The following is a 19,669-nucleotide window of genomic DNA, read 5'->3' as shown; positions in this document are numbered from 1 at the left end:
AGGTGTTGGGCAAAACCAGGAAATGGGGTCGTACCGACCTATTGTATTCCGGCTGGTACCATCCGTCAAATGCATCCAAAAGGTAACCCCCCGATCTCCACGTTTCTTTATCCCCACTCTGGTTCCAAGTATCATTTACTTCCCCTGTTTCGTTTTGTCGCATTACCCACTCTGCTACTTCCGAAATGTTAAGGGAGATTGACCTCAAAGGGATGCCTCCTTTGCTATGTATGGGGATGTGCAAACATACCCAGCAACTAGAAAAGTTCTCATTTTGCGCATAAACATAAGACATGTACAAAAAGGTATTCACATGTAACTCTCTTCTCGGTCTAGCTAGCAGGCCGGACCTAACACGAACTATGATAATCGCACCGATCGCAATATATAGTTTCATCACCTTATTACTCTATATTTTTACCGCCCAAGCTGCGCAATCTAGCGCGGCTATACATCTGGATAACCCAGTCACCACCGGGCTTTCGGTGGTAGAGTAATAGGCTATAGGTCTCCTTTTATCCCAGTCATCTTGGGTGACCACGGCCATATTGTGGTAACATTGTTATTACCAATTTAAGTGTATCTAAGGGTTAAGGCATGGCAGGAGAGATCGGTCACGTGATATGCTCCTCCTGTGCCATGTGGGAACTCAGGGACGCTTCCGGTGTCCCTTACGACTACATGTGTAGGAAGTGTATCCGCCTCCATCTCCTGATGGACCGCGTTGCGGAATTGGAGCTGAGGGTGGATTCACTCTGGAGCATCCACGATGCTGAGAATGACATAAGTGGCACGTGTAGTGAGTTGGTCTTACCGCATGAGAAGGATCCACAGCCAGCTAGGGAATGGAAGACCAGCAGGAAGAGTAGTACAAAGAAGGTAGTGCAGGGGTCCCATCTGGTCATCCCTCTGCAAAACAGATACACTGTTTTGAGTGCTGTTGAGGGAGATGACTCATTAGGGGAGAGCAACAGCAGCCAAGTTCATGGCACCGTGGCTGGCTCTGTTGTACAGGAGGGCATAAAAAAGAGTGGGAGAGCGATAGTGATAGGGGATTCAATCATAAGGGGAATAGATAGGCGTTTCTGCGGCCGCAATTGTGACTCCAGGATGGTATGTTGCCTCCCTGGTGCAAGGGTCAAGGATGTCTCCGAGCGAGTGCAGGACATTCTGAAAAGGGAGGGAGAACAGCCAGTTGTCATGGTGCACATTGGTACCAACGACATAGGTAAAAAAAGGGATAAGGTCCTACGAGACGAATTTAAGGAGCTAGGAGTTAAATTAAAAAGTAGGACCTCAAAAGTAGTAATCTCGGGATTGCTACCAGTGCCACGTGCTAGTCAGAGTAGGCATCGCAGGATAGCACAGATGAATATGTGGCTTGAGCAGTGGTGCAGCAGGGAGGGATTCAAATTCGTGGGGCATTGGAACAGGTTCTGGGGGAGGTGGGACCAGTACAAACCGGACGGTCTGCACTTGGGCAGGAATGGAACCAATGTCCTAGGGGGGGTGTTTGCTAGTGCTGTTGGTGAGGTGTTAAACTAATATGGCAGAGGGATGGGAACCAATACAGGGAGACAGAGGGAAACAAAAAGGAGACAAAAACAAAAGACAGAAAAGAGATGAGTAAAAGTGGAGGGCAGAGAAACCAAAGGCAAGAAACAAAAAGGGCCACTGAATATAAAAGGGCTGCAGGAGGGGTAAAACGAAAAATCATGGTTTAAAAACTAGGATGAAAACACTCTACCTAAATGCACGCAGCATTAGAAATAAAATAAATGAGTTGACAGCACAAATCATTACAAATGGGTATGATTTGGTGGCCATTACAGAGACATGGTTGCAAGGTGGACAGGACTGGGAATTAAATGTACAGGGGTATCTGACGATTCGGAAAGATAGGCAGGAAGGGAAGGGAGGTGGGGTAGCTCTGTTAATAAGGGATGATATCAGGGCAGTTGTGAGGGATGATATTGGCTCCAATGAACAAAATGTTGAATCATTGTGGGTGGAGATTAGAGATAGTAAGGGGAAAAAGTCACTGGTCGGCGTAGTTTATAGGCCCCCAAATAATAACTTCATGGTGGGGCGGGCAATAATCAAGGGAATAATGGAGGCATGTGAAAAAGGAACGGCAGTAGTTATGGGGGATTTTAACCTACATATCGATTGGTCAAATCAAATCGCAGGGGGTAGCCTGGAGGAGGAATTCATAGAATGCATACGGGATTGTTTCTTAGAACAGTATGTAACAGAGCCTATAAGGGAGCAAGCCATTTTGGATCTGGTCCTGTGTAACGAGACAGGAAAAATAAACGATTTCCTCGTAAAAGATCCTCTCGGAATGAGTGATCACAATATGGTTGAATTTGTAATACAGATTGAGGATGTGGAAGTTGTGTCAGAAATGAGCGTACTATGCTTAAACAAAGGGGACTATAGTGGGATGAGGGCAGAGTTGGCTAAAGTAGACTGGAAACAAGGACTAAACGGTGGCACAATTGAGGAACAGTGGAGGACTTTTAAGGAGCTCTTTCATAATGCGCAACAAAAATATATTCCAGTGAAAAAGAAGGGCGGCAAGAGAAGAGATAACCAGCCGTGGATAACCAAGGAAATAAAGGAAAGTATCAAATCAAAGACCAATGCGTGTAAGGTGGCCAAGGTTAGTGGGAAACTAGAGGATTGGGAAGATTTTAAGCAACAGCAAAGAATGACTAAAAAAGCAATAAAGAAAGGGAAGATAGATTACGAAGGTAAACTTGCACAAAAAATAAAAACAGATAGTAAAAGCTTTTACAGATATATAAAACGGAAAAGAGTGACTAAAGTAAATGTTGGTCCCTTAGAAGATGAGAAGGGGGATTTAATAATGGGAAATGTGGAAATGGCTGAGACCTTAAACAATTATTTTGCTTCTGTCTTCACAGTGGAAGACACAAAAACCATGCCAAAATTGCTGGTCATAGGAATGTGGGAAGGGAGGACCTTGAGATGATCACTATCACTAGGGAGGTAGTGCTGGACAGACTAATGGGATTGAAGGTAGACAAGTCTCCTGGTCCTGATGAAATGCATCCCAGGGTATTAAAAGAGATGGCGGAAGTTATAGCAGATGCATTTGTTATAATCTACCAAAATTCTCTGGACTCTGGGGAGGTACCAGCGGATTAGAGAGCAGCTAATGTAACGCCTCTGTTTAAAAAAGGGGGCAGGCAAAAGGCAGGTAACTATAGGCCGGTTAGTTTAACATCTGTAGTGGGGAAAATGCTTGAAACTATCATTAAGGAAGAAATAGCGGGACATCTGGATAGGAATAGTGCAATCAAGCAGACGCAGTATGGATTCATGAAAGGGAAATCATGTTTAACTAACTTACTGGAATTCTTTGAGGATATAACGAGCATGGTGGATAGAGGTGTACCGATGAATATGGTGTATTTAGATTTCCAAAAGGCATTCAATAAGGTGCCACACAAAAGGTTACTGCAGAAGATAAAGGTACGCGGAGTCAGAGGAAATGTATTAGCATGGATAGAGAATTGGCTGGCGAACAGAAAGCAGAGAGTCGGGATAAATGGGTCCTTTTCCGGTTGGAAATCAGTGGTTAGTGGTGTGCCACAGGGATCAGTGCTGGGACCACAACTGTTTACAATATACATAGATGACCTAGAGGAGGGGACAGAGTGTAGTGCAACAAAATTTGCAGATGACACTAAGATTAGTGGGAAAGCGGGTTGTGTAGAGGACTCAGAGAGGCTGCAAGGAGATTTGGATAGGTTAAGCGAATGGGCTAAGGTTTGGCAGATCGAATACAATGTCGGAAAGTGTGAGGTCATCCACCTTGGGGAAAAAAACAGTAAAAGGGTATATTATTTGAATGGGGAGAAATTACAACATGCTGTGGTGCAGAGGGACCTGGGGGTCCTTGTGCATGAATCCCAAAAGGTTAGTTTGCAGGTGCAGCAGGTAATCAGGAAGGCAAATGGAATGTTGGCCTTCATTGCGAAAGGGATGGAGTACGAAAGCAGGGAGGTGTTGCTGCAACTGTATAAGGTATTGGTAAGGCCGCACCTGGAGTACTGCGTGCAGTTTTGGTCATCTTACTTAAGGAAGGATATACTAGCTTTGGAAGGGGTACAGAGACGATTCACTAGGCTGATTCGAGAAATGAGGGGGTTACCTTATGATAATAGAATGAGTAGACTGGGTCTTTACTCCTTGGAGTTCAGAAGGATAAGGGGTGATCTTATAGAAACATTTAAAATCATGAAAGGGATAGACAAGATAGAGGCAGAGAGATTGTTTCCATTGGTGGGGGAGACTAGAACTAGGGGGCACAGCCTCAAAATACGGAGGAGCCAATTTAAAACCAAGTTGAGAAAGAATTTCTTCTCCCAAAGGGTTGTGAATCTGTGGAATTCTCTGCCCAAGGAAGCAGTTGAGGCTGGCTCATTGAATGTTTTCAAGTCAAAGATAGATAGATTTTTAAGCAATAAGGGAATTAAGGGTTATGGGGAGAGGGCGGGTAAGTGGAGCTGAGTCCACGACCAGATCAGCCATGATCTTATTGAATGGCGGAGCAGGCTCGAGGGGCTAGATGGCCTACTCCTGTTCCTAATTCTTATGTTCTTATGTTCTTATATAGAACCCACCTTCATTGTTACAGTGGATGTGGAAATCCTTACCCATGTCAGGCAGTCCCAATCCAGGTGCAGAGACTAGTTCTGACTTGAGTTTACTATACGCCTGTTCTTGTTCAGGGCCCCACTCTATGAGGTCTAGGGCCGGTTTCCCCCCTTTCACTAATCTTTGTATTGGCTCAGCAATTTTTGCAAAATCAGGGATAAAGTTCCGGCTGTAATTAAAGAGGCCCAGTATCTTCCTCACCCCCCTTACCGTTACTGGTCTAGGCATGTCCTTGACAGCCTTTTTCCTATTCGAGTGCATTTCTTTCAGCCCCTTTGAGAGGCAGTACTCTACGTACAGGACCTGGGATTTCCCTACCTGGGCCTTTTTGGGGTTAACCTTAAGGCCCGTCGTTTCCAGAGCCCTTAAGACTAAGTATAGGGTTGTCTGATGTCCTTCCTTGGTTTCTGAGGCTATTAATATGTCGTTGACATATTGTAAAATACTATTTCCTGCCGGTACCTCTATTTGTTTTAGTATATCACTCATGACTCGATGGAATATGGCAGGACTATTATAGAATCCTTGTGGTAATCGGGTCCAAGTATATTGTTTATCCTCCACCGTAAAGGCAAATTTTTCTTGTGATTCTGGGTCGAGGGGAAGGGCCCAAAACCATTGGCTATGTCCAGGACTGTAAAGATCTTATGTTCAGGGGATAATCCATTAAGGATTGTGGAGGGGCTGGCCACTATCAGGTGTAATTTGGGGGTGACCTTGTTAAGGGCAGTGTAGTCGATAGTGAGTCTATAACTCCCATCTGGTTTCCCTACCGGCCATGTTGGGGAGTGGGGAGTTAGTGGTGTTAACTGTTTCTTTTAAGATACCCTTTTCCACTAGCCCTTTTACTATTTCTACAACCGCTGTTCTAGCTTCAGGTCTTATAGGGTATTGTCGGTGTGGTTTATGAGGTGGTCCAGGGACTTTAATAGGATCCATCTTCGTCTTTCCAGTATCCAATTTTGTCTGTGCCCAGACCCCGGGCACAGAGGCACATATGCCTCCATACCCTCCAGTCCCGATAAGCCAGTCAGTTTTTGTGGCTGTAGCTACACCTATACTTTCCACATGGTGGGCTATCTGTCCTAAATCTCCCTTACTGCCATCCGCCTTTGGCCATGTCAGTTTCCCCTTGCCGCAATCAATCAGGGCCTTAAATTCCCTCATTACATCATTCCCCAATATTGTTCCCTCACGATTCTTGCATACGTAATATCTCATGGGTATATATAAGTTATCAATTTCCACCAATTGGGTGGTACTCAGGTAGGCCAGTGTGGGCCGTCCATCTATTCCGTTTATCAGAGCCTTCTTGTCGGTGATGGGAAGGGGCATATTGGTAATGGATATTGAGGCTCCCGTGTCCACTAGCATCTCACACTGTCGGCCCCCTACTAGTGCAGACACATATATCCTTCCCTCCTTTTTACTTTGTACAGGGGCCGCCGGACATCACCGGGTGGCTTTGTACGCCTGCCACTTCTGGTATTCCTGTTCTGACAGGGTCCTTGCCTTATTAGGATAGCCATTTTTACCATAGCATGTCGCTTCCAGGTGCCTTTTCTTACCACAATACGTACATTGCTTTTCACTGCCTTTCCCTTTGCATTCCCTGGCAAAATGGCCCGGTTTTCCACAATTATGGCAAGTCCCCCTTTTCTGCCCTCCTCCTGTTCCCGTGGCAGAGACCTTTTCCTGCTTTATCTTTGTCTGAGATTTTTCATCGCCCCTCCCTGGACGCCACTAGCCCACTCGACCAGTTCATCATAATCCTGGGTTACAATTACTCCCATTTTTATAATGGTCTGGTGTGCAGCGGATAGTCCGTCCTTGAATGCCTGGATAAATGCTCGGTCACCGCGGCCCGGGTTTCCCTGTCCAGAGCATTCTTAATATATCTGGAACAATCGTTCCCCATACTCTGAGGCTCCTTCCCCTTTTTGCTGTTTGGTTGTAGTAATTTTACCCCAATTAGTAGGGGCATTACCTAAAACCTGTTGGATCTCGGTTTTAAAAGGGCCAAAGGCCACCTGTTGACCATCTACTTCGGTGGTTAAAGGTACCGCGTGTGTCCAACGTCCCCCTGAAAAGTCGACATTGGCTGCTACCGCGACTGATCTACCGGGCAAGCCGCTTGGACTAGTTGGTGAATATCTCTGAGGTGTAGTTGGTGGCCCACCCAAACTGTATCCAGCTCTGCCCAAAATTTAATATTCGCACATCGGGGCTGTAATTTACCCAGGGATGCCATTATCTGCTGTCTTTCGCCGGGGGTAAAGGGCTTATAGGTCGCAGTGGGATTTGCGGCTGTCCCCCCTCTTGTTACTGGCGCCACCGGGAGGGTTTCTAAATCTTCCTGACCCGGGGCGCTTGCTTCGCATTGATAATTCTCGTAAGGAGGCAGCGATCCCCCCCATTGAGATCGATCCTGGATCTGTTGTTCCAGCGCCAGGCATTTCTTTTCCCACTCTATATTTTTCCTTTGTGCCTGGTTTAATTGTTTACTTTTTTCATCCATTTTCTCTTTAACCTGCTTAACCTGTTCAATTAGTCCGGCTAACTGATGCACCAATAATATTCCGGCTTTTTTAGTTTTATCTTTCTTTTGTTTAACTATCCAACTTCGCTGTTGTTCTAACGTCTGGGATACATCCCAACCGTCCTTTTGCATTTTCTTGATTAAGACCTGTCGATCGGTCATATAGGAATTAATTAACGACCCGGGCGGCCCGCGTTTTACATTCCCTTCCTTACCTTCCATCTTCGCCAGTCTCGGACGTTTCCCTTTGTTCCTGTAATACTCACAGCCTACTCTGTGGGGACTCTTTGTCTTCGCAACAAAGCTAGCGTGTTTCCTTACCACCGGAGTTTCGGCTCTAGGTTGGAGTGATCAGCTCCCTTCCGCAACGACCTTATTTACCAAAGGGAAAAATCAAACTGTTAGTCAGCCTCCTCCCGCTATCTACTTACTCGTATCTTATACACTATCCCGTCGTGCCCGTACACCTCTCTTTTCAGTCTCTAACACCAGATTCCAGATACTGTCTTAAGTGATCACGTTTGATTGGACAGTATCCTGTTCGTGACGCCATTCTTTGTGGAAAATATTTCCGAGACTGTATAATATATAAAGAGAGGTTTATTAAATTGGAGACAAAGCTTTGGGAGAAGTGTTAGAGACCCCTGTCTCTGAACCAGCTTCTCAATTTGGTATCTCCAGTGAGGTTCTTTTATCTTACAAATTACATCACTTTACATCACATGCTTTAGCACTAGTCCTTAAGTCTAATCATCGCATTACAAGGTTTACAAAACTTTTCATACAATTACTATCCAAGGCTGAGCTCCTGATATAAACCAGCCTCGCATTGTGACAGGGCATTATAAACAAGTGGCAGGCTTTTTGGCACCGGTATGGACAAGCATACCCCCACTTATCTCTCCAGTCATTCATTATCTCACTTTCCTATCTCCATAAGTCAAGGCCAGCATACCTTGAAGTCTAACTGTGTTTTTTTTATTTAAAGCATAATGCATCAGTATTGTCCCTTACAAAATTAATTAAAGGGGAAAATAAAAATAAATGTTTGGTCCCGTATACTAGTCAAGTATATGTTCAAAAATCCGCTCCAACAGATCTGTTGAGGGGAGTATTGCAGGGAGCTTCCAGAGTGGTCCAGGCATCGGAAGCGCTGTTTGAGCACTCCCATTGTCTGTTCGATGATGTTGTGTGTGGCTGTATGGCTCTCATTATAGCGATGCTCGGCTTCTATCAGAGGGTTCCGGAGGGGGATCATGAGCCAGGTGGCAAGGCCGTAACCTTCGTCCCCCAGCATCCAGCTCTGGCCTTGTGGTTGACGCTGAACCAGGCCTGAGACACTGCTCTCACGCAAGATGAAAGCATCATGGATGCTCCCTGGATATTGGGCATTGACTGCCATGATGCGCTGAGTATGGTCGCAGACGATCTGTACGTTCATGGAGTGGAATTCCTTTCGGTTTTGGTAAATCTCTGGATTGAGTAAAGGTGCTCGCAGGATGACGTGCGTACAGTCAATGGTACCCTGAACCTTGGGGAAGCCAGCAAATCGTCCAAAATCTACAGCCCTCTCATTCTGGGCCTCCTTGGATATTGGGAAGCTTATGAAGTCCATCCTGCGTGTGTACAGTGCAATAGTCACCTGGCGAATGCTGCAGTGTGTAGCACGCAGCCAGATGGAGCATATATCCCCCAATGATGCCTGAAAGGAAGGCATAGAAGGCAAGTGCCGCAGTCACCTCGATGGGCAGTGCCGCTGGTAGGCTGTGAGTCTGCCTTATGAGCTGGCATATCTCTGTCAGCACTTCTTTTCGGAAGTGCAGCCTTCTAACACACTGTGCCTCAGAGAGCTGCAGGTATGAGCAATGTTCCCTGTAAACTTGCTGGGGGTAAGGCCTCCTCCTCATACATCTCGACCTCTTTGATTATGTTCAAAATGATCATCAATAAACCTTCTTGCAGCTCAATGCCATATAAATATAGCAGCCAGGAATAATGGCTGACATAGTTTAGCCCCCATCTTTTAAAATGTCCTTAAATGTCCTTTAAAACAAACTATAAACTCACATAAAACTTCCCTATGAACAACACAGCCTTCTTTTCCCAATCCTTTTCGATAGTGAATTAGTCAAGACAGCAATGGGCACTATATAATTAGCTTATGTCCCAAGAGAATGAGAGATGGTTTAGTGACCCTTCTGGAAAGTGCACACGTAAGGATGCTGAGTGAAAACAGGCTGCACCTGGTTGTGCCTTTCCCTACCCATCCCAAACAGCCTGCTGTATGGAGGCTGTGGTGTATGTAGCACACAAATCACTGACTCCACACGGTCCGGTGTTAATCTAACTGCTGTGACCTTCGTCCTTTATTGTTCAGCTCCAAAGTGTCTTTCAGGTGTGGTGGTCAGCCTTTTATATTGCCTGTTGCAGGTACTTCCAGGTTTCCCACCACAGCACCCTCTGTGGTGTACCATTGTGCTTATATTACATTTAAGGTACAAGGGCGATACACACATCAATACATAACAGAGGCTAGACGAGGGAAGGGAGGAAAGCTGAGGATGGTGCAAAAAGGAAATGAAAAAATGGTCAGGACAACTCAGATTTCTTGCTCTTAAAAACTGAAATAAAATGGGCACAATTTATTAGCTGCACGAGACATCGATTGGGAAGGAGCCTTAAACATTGCCAAACAAACATCACTGTAATGTCAGAGTGGTGCAGTTATGCAGCACTGGAGTGGTGTTTCAAATCAGTCTGACACAAGACCTCGGGATATAAATCCAAGTGCCAAGCAGAGCACCATTAAATACCATTAAAAATGGTGTAATGTCTGTAAGCTTGTAATGTTTGTAGCTCCACACTATGGATGTGGACGTATTGTGTACTGCAAGTGCAGGGTTAATAATAAACAGAACTAGGCAGATTTCCGGAGACTTTTGATAGAGCTGCCTGCCATGTTAGGAAGCTGTGTGTGCTGTGCTCTGTGAATATATCACATTTGACGACTGAGATGGGATTTTTCGGATGATTTAAAGCTTACATTTTGTTGGTGAAGGATTCAGCCAGCTGACAGAGAGACTTTGGAAGTTTCTGTCTTTAGAAAAAGCTACAAAATCCAAGGTAAAATACAGCACACGGTGTGAACAGCTAGAGATTAAAATGGCAGGTGTATTGGGACATTTGGGTAAATATAGACATGACCGGGAATGTTTTAAAGCATATGTGGATCAGCTAGAAATGCAAATAACATAATCGAAGTTCCAGACAATGCAGTCCAGAACCGGGCTGTGTTGGAACGTAAGAAAGCAATCTTCTTATCGGAGGCAGGTCCGGCATTGTACGAAACCCTTGTAAATCTGCTTGTGCCTGACGAGCCAAAGGACACAATGCTTAAAGAGATTTTAACGAAGCTGGAGCAGCACTATAACCCCAAACTGTTAGAAATTGCTGAAAGCTATCATTTCGGGATTCGGAATCAAAAGGCTGATGCAAGTATCAGTGAGTACATTGTTGCACTAAAGAAGCTATCGATGCACTGTAATTTTGGAAACTTTCAAAACCAAGCATTACGGGATTGTTTTGTTTGTGGGGTGAAAAATGATGTGATCAGAAGGAAGTTATTGACGACAGATGACTTGACTTTTGAGATTGCTTGTCAGACAGCGAGGTCGATGGGCATGGCCGAACAATATTCCCGAGAATTAAATGATGATTACGGTCGTCAGTCAACCGAGGTAAATCACCTGCAGGTTCAAAGTAAAAGACGGGCATGGTCGAAAGTCTCAGAAACTAGAAATTCTAACAGAGCGTCAAAGTCGTGCAATAGGTGCCTGGGACAACACATTGCTCAAAGTTGTCCATACGTGAAGGCAGAGTGTTTCTTCTGCAGAAAGACTGGGCATCTTGCGAAGGCATGCCGACTGAAGGGTAAACCAGCTTTCAAAGCTATGAGTCCAGCGTTCAAAACTATGAATAGAAATCCAAAGAGACTACATAGCATGGAAGAACAACAACCAACAGGACGAGGAGATGTTAGAGTTACACGTCATCAGGAGTACAAGGTTAACGGACAGCGATTTGGAAAGCATCAAAATCCACATAGATGTTGCGGGATTCAAGATACCAAAGGAAATTGACATGGGTGCAGCCGTGAGTGTAGTACCAGAGTTACTGTATCGCGACAAATTGCGTGATTTCCAACTGGAGAAATCCAAGATTGAGCTGCGGGGCTACTCGGGAGAGAAAATTCCCGTGGTAGGTCGTATCACCGTACCGGTGAAATATAAAGATCAATTGCAGAACTTGCCTCTAATAGTAGTGAAAGGAGACAAGTCTGCCTTACTAGGAAGAAATTGGTTGAGCTCACTGAAGCTGGATTCGAGTAAGATTTTCTGTGTGGAAGCGAGATTTTCATCAACGGATGAGGTTATCAAGAAGTATCTGAAGATGCTCTATGAATCGGGAAGTCCGATCCAAGGCTTCAAGGCGAGTGTCAGGGTACAGAAGGATGCTAAATCGGTTTACTACAAGCCACGTTCCATACCATATGCACTCAAGGAGAAAGTTGAGCGAGAACTCAAAAGACTAGACACTGAGAACATTATTTGTAAGATAGATCGATGTAATTGGGCTACACCCATTGTTGTTGTACCTAAGTCCGATGGTAAGGTAAGATTGTGTGGTGATTATAAAGTAACCGTAAACCAGGTTCTAGAGGGTAATGTCCCCAATACATTGCCGAATATAGAAGATTTGTTCACAACACTGACAGGTGGTCAGATCTACTCAAAACTGGATCTTACGAACGCCTACTTACAGCTTTTGAACTAAATGAGGAGTCTAAGTCATGTTTGACTATAAATACTCATCTAGGCCTATATCAATTTAATAGGCTACCGTTTGGAGAGTCTTCCGCCCCTGCCGTATTCCAAGGGGTGATGAACCAGATTTTGCAAGGTATTGAAGGGGTAGTATGTTATTTGGATGACATACTAATTTCAGCACCAAATAGGCAAATTCATAATAACATTTTGAATGAAGTCCTCAAACGGCTAGAGAAGCACAGAGTACGAATGTCTGCTCGTAAGTGTGAGTTATTTAAAAACTCAGTGGAGTACTTAGGGTACAGAGTAGACAAAGATGGTTTACATCCAACCATCGAAAAATTGGATGCAATTAAAAATGCACCCACTCCCAGGAATGTCACTGAAATTCGTTCATTCTTGGGTCTTTTGAACTATTATGGGAAGTTCCTACCAAATTTGGCTACAGTATTACATCCACTGAATGAACTTTTGAAAAAACAGGTCCATTGGAAGCGGTCAAAAGAATGCGATACAGCATTCAAGGAGTGTAAAAGCAAATTGGTAGAGAGCACCATGTTAGTTCACTATGACATATCTAAGGAGATTAAGCTAGCATGTGATGCCTCTCCGTATGGAGTTGGGGCAGTAATCTCTCATGTATTACGTAGTGGGAAGGTGAGACCAATTGCCTTTGCTTCACGCACTCTCAGTGCCCGTGAGAGTAATTATGCGCAAATTGAAAGGGAAGCTTTGGCATTAATTTTTGGGGTCAAGAAGTTTCACAAATATTTGTATGGTCGTAAGTTTACCATCGTTACGGACCATAAGCCCCTAACAGCAATCCTCCATCCAAAGTCTCCAGTTCCAACATTAGCTGCAGGCCAAATGCAGAGATGGGCTTTGATTTTGTCAGCATATACATATGATATTGAATACAGACGATCAGCTGATCACAGTAATGCTGATGCTATGTCTAGATTGCCTTCCCCATCACAAGTTACACCCGATAGGGAAGAAGTGTTTTATTTTTCATACATTGATGAACTGCCAGTCACAGCTGAAGAGATTGGTAGAGCAACCAAATGTGACCCAGTGATGTCGAAGGTGTCTGATTATATTGCAAATGGATGGCCAAACCAGGTAACAGACAAAGATACACAGCCATTCTTCATTCGTAGGAATGAATTAACAGTCGATAAAGATTGTATCATGTAGGGTGCAAGAATGGTTATACCAAATAAATTCAGGTCCAAATTATTAGGAGATCTCCATGACCAGCACCTGGGAATGTGCTTGACCAAGAGTTTTGCACGCAGTTATTTATGGTGGCCAGGTCTTGATAAAGATATAGAGTACATCATGAGTCAGTGTATGACATGTCAATCGGTAAGCAAGCAACCACCACCAGTACCATTACAGCCATGGAAATGGCCTCCCAGGGTGTGGCAAAGGCTACATATTGATTTTGCTGAGTTAGAAGGACAACAATTATTCATTGAGATTGATAGCCATTCGAAGTGGGTTGAGATGTTTCCAATGTGGAAAATAACAACAAGTAAAACATTGGATATTTTGCAAAAATTATTTTCTTCATTTGGCCTCCCTGAAGAAATTGTTTCGGATAATGGACCACAATTTCGTTCAGAAGAATTTGCACAATTCACGAGCAAAAATGGTGTGAAACATACCAAGGTTCCACCATACCACCCTGCTTCGAATGGTGCAGCAGAGCGCACTGTACAAATTGTAAAACGTGCCCTCATAAAACAAATGTTAGATCCAAATCCAAGGAAACGACAGTTGTCATTGGATCACAAATTGGCTAATTTTTTAATTACATATCGAAATACTCCTCATACAACTACTGGTAGAACACCAGCAGAGTTATTTCTCAAACGACAGCCACGAGCCAGGTTCTCCTTGTTAAAACCAAATTTGGCACAGTCTGTAGAAGAAACACAATTAAGACAGAAGGAGAATCATGATAGTGGTAGCGTAAAAGAGAGAAGTGTGAAATTAAACCAGAAGGTGAGAGTGAAGAACCATCACCATAAATGGGTAAAGTGGTTACCAGGAAGAGTGGTGAAGGTATGTGGTCCAGGTTAGGTTTGTTCATATTGATCATATTTTACCTACAGACATGGAAGGAGCTGAAGTTAGGAATGATTCAATTATTTCTGACTCATCAGATAGTTTTGATATACCAGTAGCAAATCCTAAATCCAATGTACTGGAAACAAATCCAGGAGAGAATCAGAATGAAAGTCTGAGTCCGAGTCAGGGAATCAAAGAGCCTGAAGTTAGAGTGAGTTCAAATGAAAATCAAAGAAATTCCATGGAGGAAAACATTCCTCAGGATGAGCCTCGAATGAGTTTAGATTCGACACCATGTTTGGAAGGTTCTGTTCGAGAGTGAAAGTATCCTCTTCGAAACAGAAAACAAGTGGTCAAATTAAATTTGTAAATATGGAAAAAAATAAGTTTATATCCTGTGTTATGTATAAACATGAAAGTTATGTATGATGTTTGTTATAATAACTTCTTCATTAAGGAGGGAGAAGTGTAATGTCTGTGAGCTTGTAATGTTTATAGCTCCACACTGTGGATGTGGACGTATTGTGTACTGCAAATGCAGGGTTAATAATAAACAGAACTAGGCAGATTTCCGGAGTCTTCCGAGAGAGCTGCCTGCCATGTTAGGAAGCTGTGCTCTGTGAATATATCACAAACGGCATTATTTTTTCTTTAACGAATTATTCAACGGAAGGTTGGATTAGATATAAAGATGGCATTTTAATGATCCATTTAAAAGATGGCGCCATTAGCGCCCTGAGTCCGACCTGGATGCTACTGCTTTTTGCTGGCCGATTTCCGGGCGGACATTAAATTAGGCAATATGCTCAAAAGTTCCACCTGGGGCGCTAGCGCCGATTGATGTCATCCAAACACTGAAAACATTGGGTGGGCGCTAAGCTGGGTGGGCAAAACCACTGCCGAAAGTTCCACCTGGGTGCAAAATGTTGTGTGCCCCGTTTTGGGCCCCCAAAAAATAATTTTTGTGCCCCACCCAGGCGCTAAACTGGTCGCAAACCCCTCGAAAATCCAGACCCAAGGGTTCAATACTGTAGAAACTCCAGAGGAGTATAAAAAGTGAAGGGGTGCAATTAAAAAGGAAATTAGAAAAGCAAAGAGAGAGCATGAAAACAATTTGCCAAGTAAAATCAAGGAAAACCTAAAGATGCTTTATAAATTCATTAAGATTAAGAGGATAAATAAAGAGTAAGGCCTATTAGAGACCATAAAGGTAACCTGTGTGTGGAGGCGGAAGACATGGGTATGGTTCTTACTGAATACTCTGCATCTGTTTTCACAAAAGAGAGGGGTGGTGCAGACATTGCAATCAGGGAGGAGGAGTGTGAAATATTTGATGAAATAAACATAGTGAGAGAGGAAGTATTAAGGGGGTTAGCAGCTTTGAAAGTGGATAAATCCCCAGGCCCGGATTAACTGTATCCCAGGCTGTTAAGAGAAGCAAAAGAGGAAATAGCAGAGGCTTTGACCATCATTTTCCAATCCTCTCGGGCTACAGGTGTGGCGCCAGAGGACTGGAGGACTGCTAACATGGTACCTGTGTTTAAAAAGGGAGAACGGGATAGACCAAGTAATTACAGGCTATTCAGTCTAACTTCTGTGGTGAGAAAATTATTGGAAAAAATTCTGAGGGACAGGATAAATCATAATTTACAAAGACATGGATTAATCAAGGACAGTCAGCATGGATTTGTTAAGGGAAGGTCGTGTCTGACTAAATTGATTGAATTTTTTGAGGAGGTAACAGGGAGGGTCGATGAGGGTGGTGCATATGATGTAGTGTATATGGATTTTAGCAAGGATTTGTCCCACATGGCAGACTTGTCATGAAAGTAAAAGCCCTTGGGATCCAGGGCAAAGTGGCAAGTTGGATCCAAAATTGGCTCAGAGGCAGGAAGCAAAGGGTAATGGTTGATGGCCGTTTTTGTGACTGGAAGGCTGTTTCTAGTACAGTTCCGCAGGCTCAGTACCAGGTCCTTTGTTTTTTGTGGTATATATCATTGGTTTAGACTTGAATGTTGGGGGTATGATTAAGAAGTTTGCAGAAGGTACTAAAATTGGCCGTGTGGTTGATAATGAAGAAGAAAGCTATGGACTGTAAGAAGGTATCAATGAACTGGTCAGGTGGGCAGAACAATGGCAAATGGAAGTCAATCCGGAGAAGTGTGAGGTAATGCATTTGAGGAGGGCTAACAAGGCAAGGGAATACACAATAAATGGTAGGACACTGAGAAGTGTAGAGGAACAAGGGATCATGGAGTGCAAGTCCACAGATCCCTGAAGGTAGCAGGCCAGGTAGATAAGCTGGTTAAGAAGGCCATACAGAATACTTGCCTTTATTAGCCAAGACATAGAATACAAGAACAGGGAGGTTATGCTCGAACCGTATAAAACACTGGTTAGGCCACAGCTAGAGTACTGTGTGCAGTTCTGGTCACCACATTACAGGAAAGATTACACTAGAGACGGTACAGGAGAGATTTACGAGGATGTTGCCTGGACTAGAGAATTTTAGCTATGAGGTAAGATTGGATAGGCTGGGTTTGTTTTCTTTGGAACAGAGGAGGCTGAGGGAGACCTTATTGAGGTGTATAAAATTATGCGGGGCCTAGAGTGAATAGGACAGACCTATTTCCATCAGAGTGGTCAAGAAACAGGGTTCATAGGTTTTAAAATAATTGGTAGGTGGATTAGAGGGGATTTGAAGGGAAATTTCTTCACCCAGAGGGTGGTGGGGGTCTGGAATTCATTGCCTGAAAGGGTTTGGTAAAGGCAGAAACCCTCACCATATTTAAAAAGTGCTTGGATGTGCACTTGAAGTACCATAAGCTACAGGCTACGGACCAAGAGCTGGAAAATGGGATGAGGCTGGATAGCTATTTGTTGGCCTTTTGGCTAAGATCATGCGTAACTGACCTGACAGGGGAGTAACCATGACCCCAAAGTGGTTCTCCCTGGATCAGGAAGGTGGTTCTCCTATGCTTTTTGGAAATAGGAGGTGGGTGGGGTGGATTGACCCATCCACCTCCACGGAGGTGTGTGGGGGGCCTGACCCATCCACCTCCATGGCACGAACCTGGTATTGCAGTACTTCCAGGAACGGTGCAGTGACTCTAGGCCTTTTGGCTAAGAGCATTGGCGCAGAGTGATCCTTGATGTGTGCAAGGTGACCTCTGGCGTTTGTGATTTGACAAAGAATTGGAAAGATTGGCAACGAATTTAAAAAAAAAAAAAAAATTGTTGGCCAGTGCGGACTCGATGGGCCAAAATGGTCTGACAAAGGGTCATTGACCTGAAACATTAACTCTGTTTTTCTCTCTCAACAATGCTGCCTGACCTGCTGAGTATTTCCAGCATTTTTTGATTTTATGAAACATTGTTCATTGCTGGTCTTGTATAGTGAAACCCACATATGTAAAATTCAAATCTTAACATTCTGATTTAGTCATTTTTTTAAATAAAAAGGGGTATGATCTGAAACTATATTTGTTAACCTCGTCCTAATAATTTGTACTGTGAAGTTAGAGTTGGGAACCACCAGAGGGCACTGCTGAGTCAGGGCTGGGAACAACCAGGGTGCGCTGTGGAGTTTGCATCCTCTGTCATCGAACTACAGTACATGGAAGCTGTTTGTGTCTGCGCTCACTCAGAAGCCGAACTCCAAACCAATACCTTCACCAAAGTGTACGAAAGCATGGGCCTATAAAGGCCTAGCGGCAGCGAGAGGCGGCGGCAGTCCGAGAGGCGGGAGTTCCTGGCGTTGGTGAGGCCTATAAAGGCCCAGCGGCAGCGAGAGGCGGCGGCAGTCCGAGAGGCGGGAGTTCCTGGCGTTGGTGAGGCCTATAAAGGCCCAGCGGCAGCGAGAGGTGGCGGCAGTCCGAGAGGCGGGAGTTCCTGGCGTTGGTGAGGCCTATAAAGGCTCAGCGGCAGCGAGAGGCGTACCTGTGCAGCTGCAGCGGGGAGAGAAGGCAAAAAAGAAGTAGAAAGAAATCAAAAGGAGACGTCACAGCCAAGAGGGTAAGTGATTAGTGGTGAGTAGTTTTTCTTCTTTCTCTTCTATAACAGTGAGTAACTTTTAACATTGTTGTTGCCAATTTAAGTGTATCTAAGGGTTAAGTCATGGCAGGAGAGCTCGGTCGGGTGTTATGCTCCTCCTGTACCATGTGGGAACTCAGGGACGACACCAGTGTCCCTGACGACTATATCTGCAGGAAGTGTATCCACCTCAAGCTCCTGACGGTCCGCGTTGCGGAGTTGGAGCTGAGGGTGGATTCACTCTGGAGCATCCACGATGCTGAGAATGATGTGAGTATCACGTGTAGCGAGTTGGTCTTACCGCAGGAGAACGGTCCACAGCCAGCTAGGGAATGGAAGACCAGCAGGAAGAGTAGCGCAAGGAAGGTAGTGCAGGAGTCCCCTGTGGTCATCCCCCTGCAAAACGATACACTGCTTTGGGTACTGTTGAGGGGGATGACTCATCAGGGGAGGGCAGCAGCAGCCAAGTTCATGGCACCGTGGCTGGCTCTGTTGCACAGGAGAGCAGGAAAAAGAGTGGGAGAGCAATAGTGATAGGGGATTCAATTGTAAAGGGAATAGATAGGCGTTTCTGCGGCCGCAACCGAGACTCCAGGATGGTATGTTGCCTCCCTGGTGCAAGGGTCAAGGATGTCTCGGAGCGGGTGCAGGACATTCTAAAAAGGGAGGGAGATCAGCCAGTTGTCGTGGTGCACATTGGTACCAACGACATAGGTAAAAAAAGGGATGAGGTCCTACGAAACGAATTTAAGGAGCTAGGAGCTAAAGTAAAAAGTAGGACCTCAAAAGTAGTAATCTCGGGATTGCTACCAGTGCCACGTGATAGTCAGAGTAGGAATAGCGCAGATGAATACGTGGCTTGAGCAGTGGTGCAGCAGGGAGGGATTCAAATTCCTGGGGCATTGGAACCGGTTCTGGGGGAGGTGGGACCAGTACAAACCGGACGGTCTGCACCTGGGCAGGACCGGAACCAATGTCCTAGGGGGAGTGTTTGCTAGTGCTGTTGGGGAGGATTTAAACTAATATGGCAGGGGGATGGGAACCAATGCAGGGAGACAGAGGGAAACAAAAAGGAGGCAAAAGCAAAAGACAGAAAGGAGATGAGGAAAAGTGGAGGGCAGAGAAACCCAAGGCAAAGAACAAAAAGGGCCATTGTACATCAAAATTCTAAAAGGACAAAGGGTGTTAAAAAAACAAGCCTGAAGGCTTTGTGTCTTAATGCAAGGAGTATCCGCAATAAGGTGGATGAATTAACTGTGCAAATAGATGTTAACAAATATGATGTGATTGGGATTACGGAGACGTGGCTCCAGGATGATCAGGGCTGGGAACTCAACATCCAGGGGTATTCAACATTCAGGAAAGATAGAATAAAAGGAAAAGGAGGTGGGGTAGCATTGCTGGTTAAGGAGGAAATTAAGGCAATAGTTCGGAAGGACATTAGCTTGGATGATGTGGAATCTATATGGGTAGAGCTGCAGAATACCAAAGGGCAAAAAACGTTAGT

General features: G+C 44.7%; 1 pseudogene; it reads left to right on the top strand.

The window, feature by feature from the left end:
- Positions 1-16,999: 16,999 nt before the first annotated feature.
- Positions 17,000-17,240, top strand: LOC139275435 (U2 spliceosomal RNA; annotated as a pseudogene).
- The last annotated feature ends 2,429 nt before the right edge of the window (positions 17,241-19,669 follow it).

Source organism: Pristiophorus japonicus, chromosome 10 (assembly GCF_044704955.1).
Source record: "Pristiophorus japonicus isolate sPriJap1 chromosome 10, sPriJap1.hap1, whole genome shotgun sequence".
In the NCBI taxonomy this organism is placed as follows: domain Eukaryota; kingdom Metazoa; phylum Chordata; class Chondrichthyes; family Pristiophoridae; genus Pristiophorus; species Pristiophorus japonicus.
Note: the sequence above shows the minus strand (reverse complement) of the source record. Positions and strands in the feature narration are given on the sequence as shown.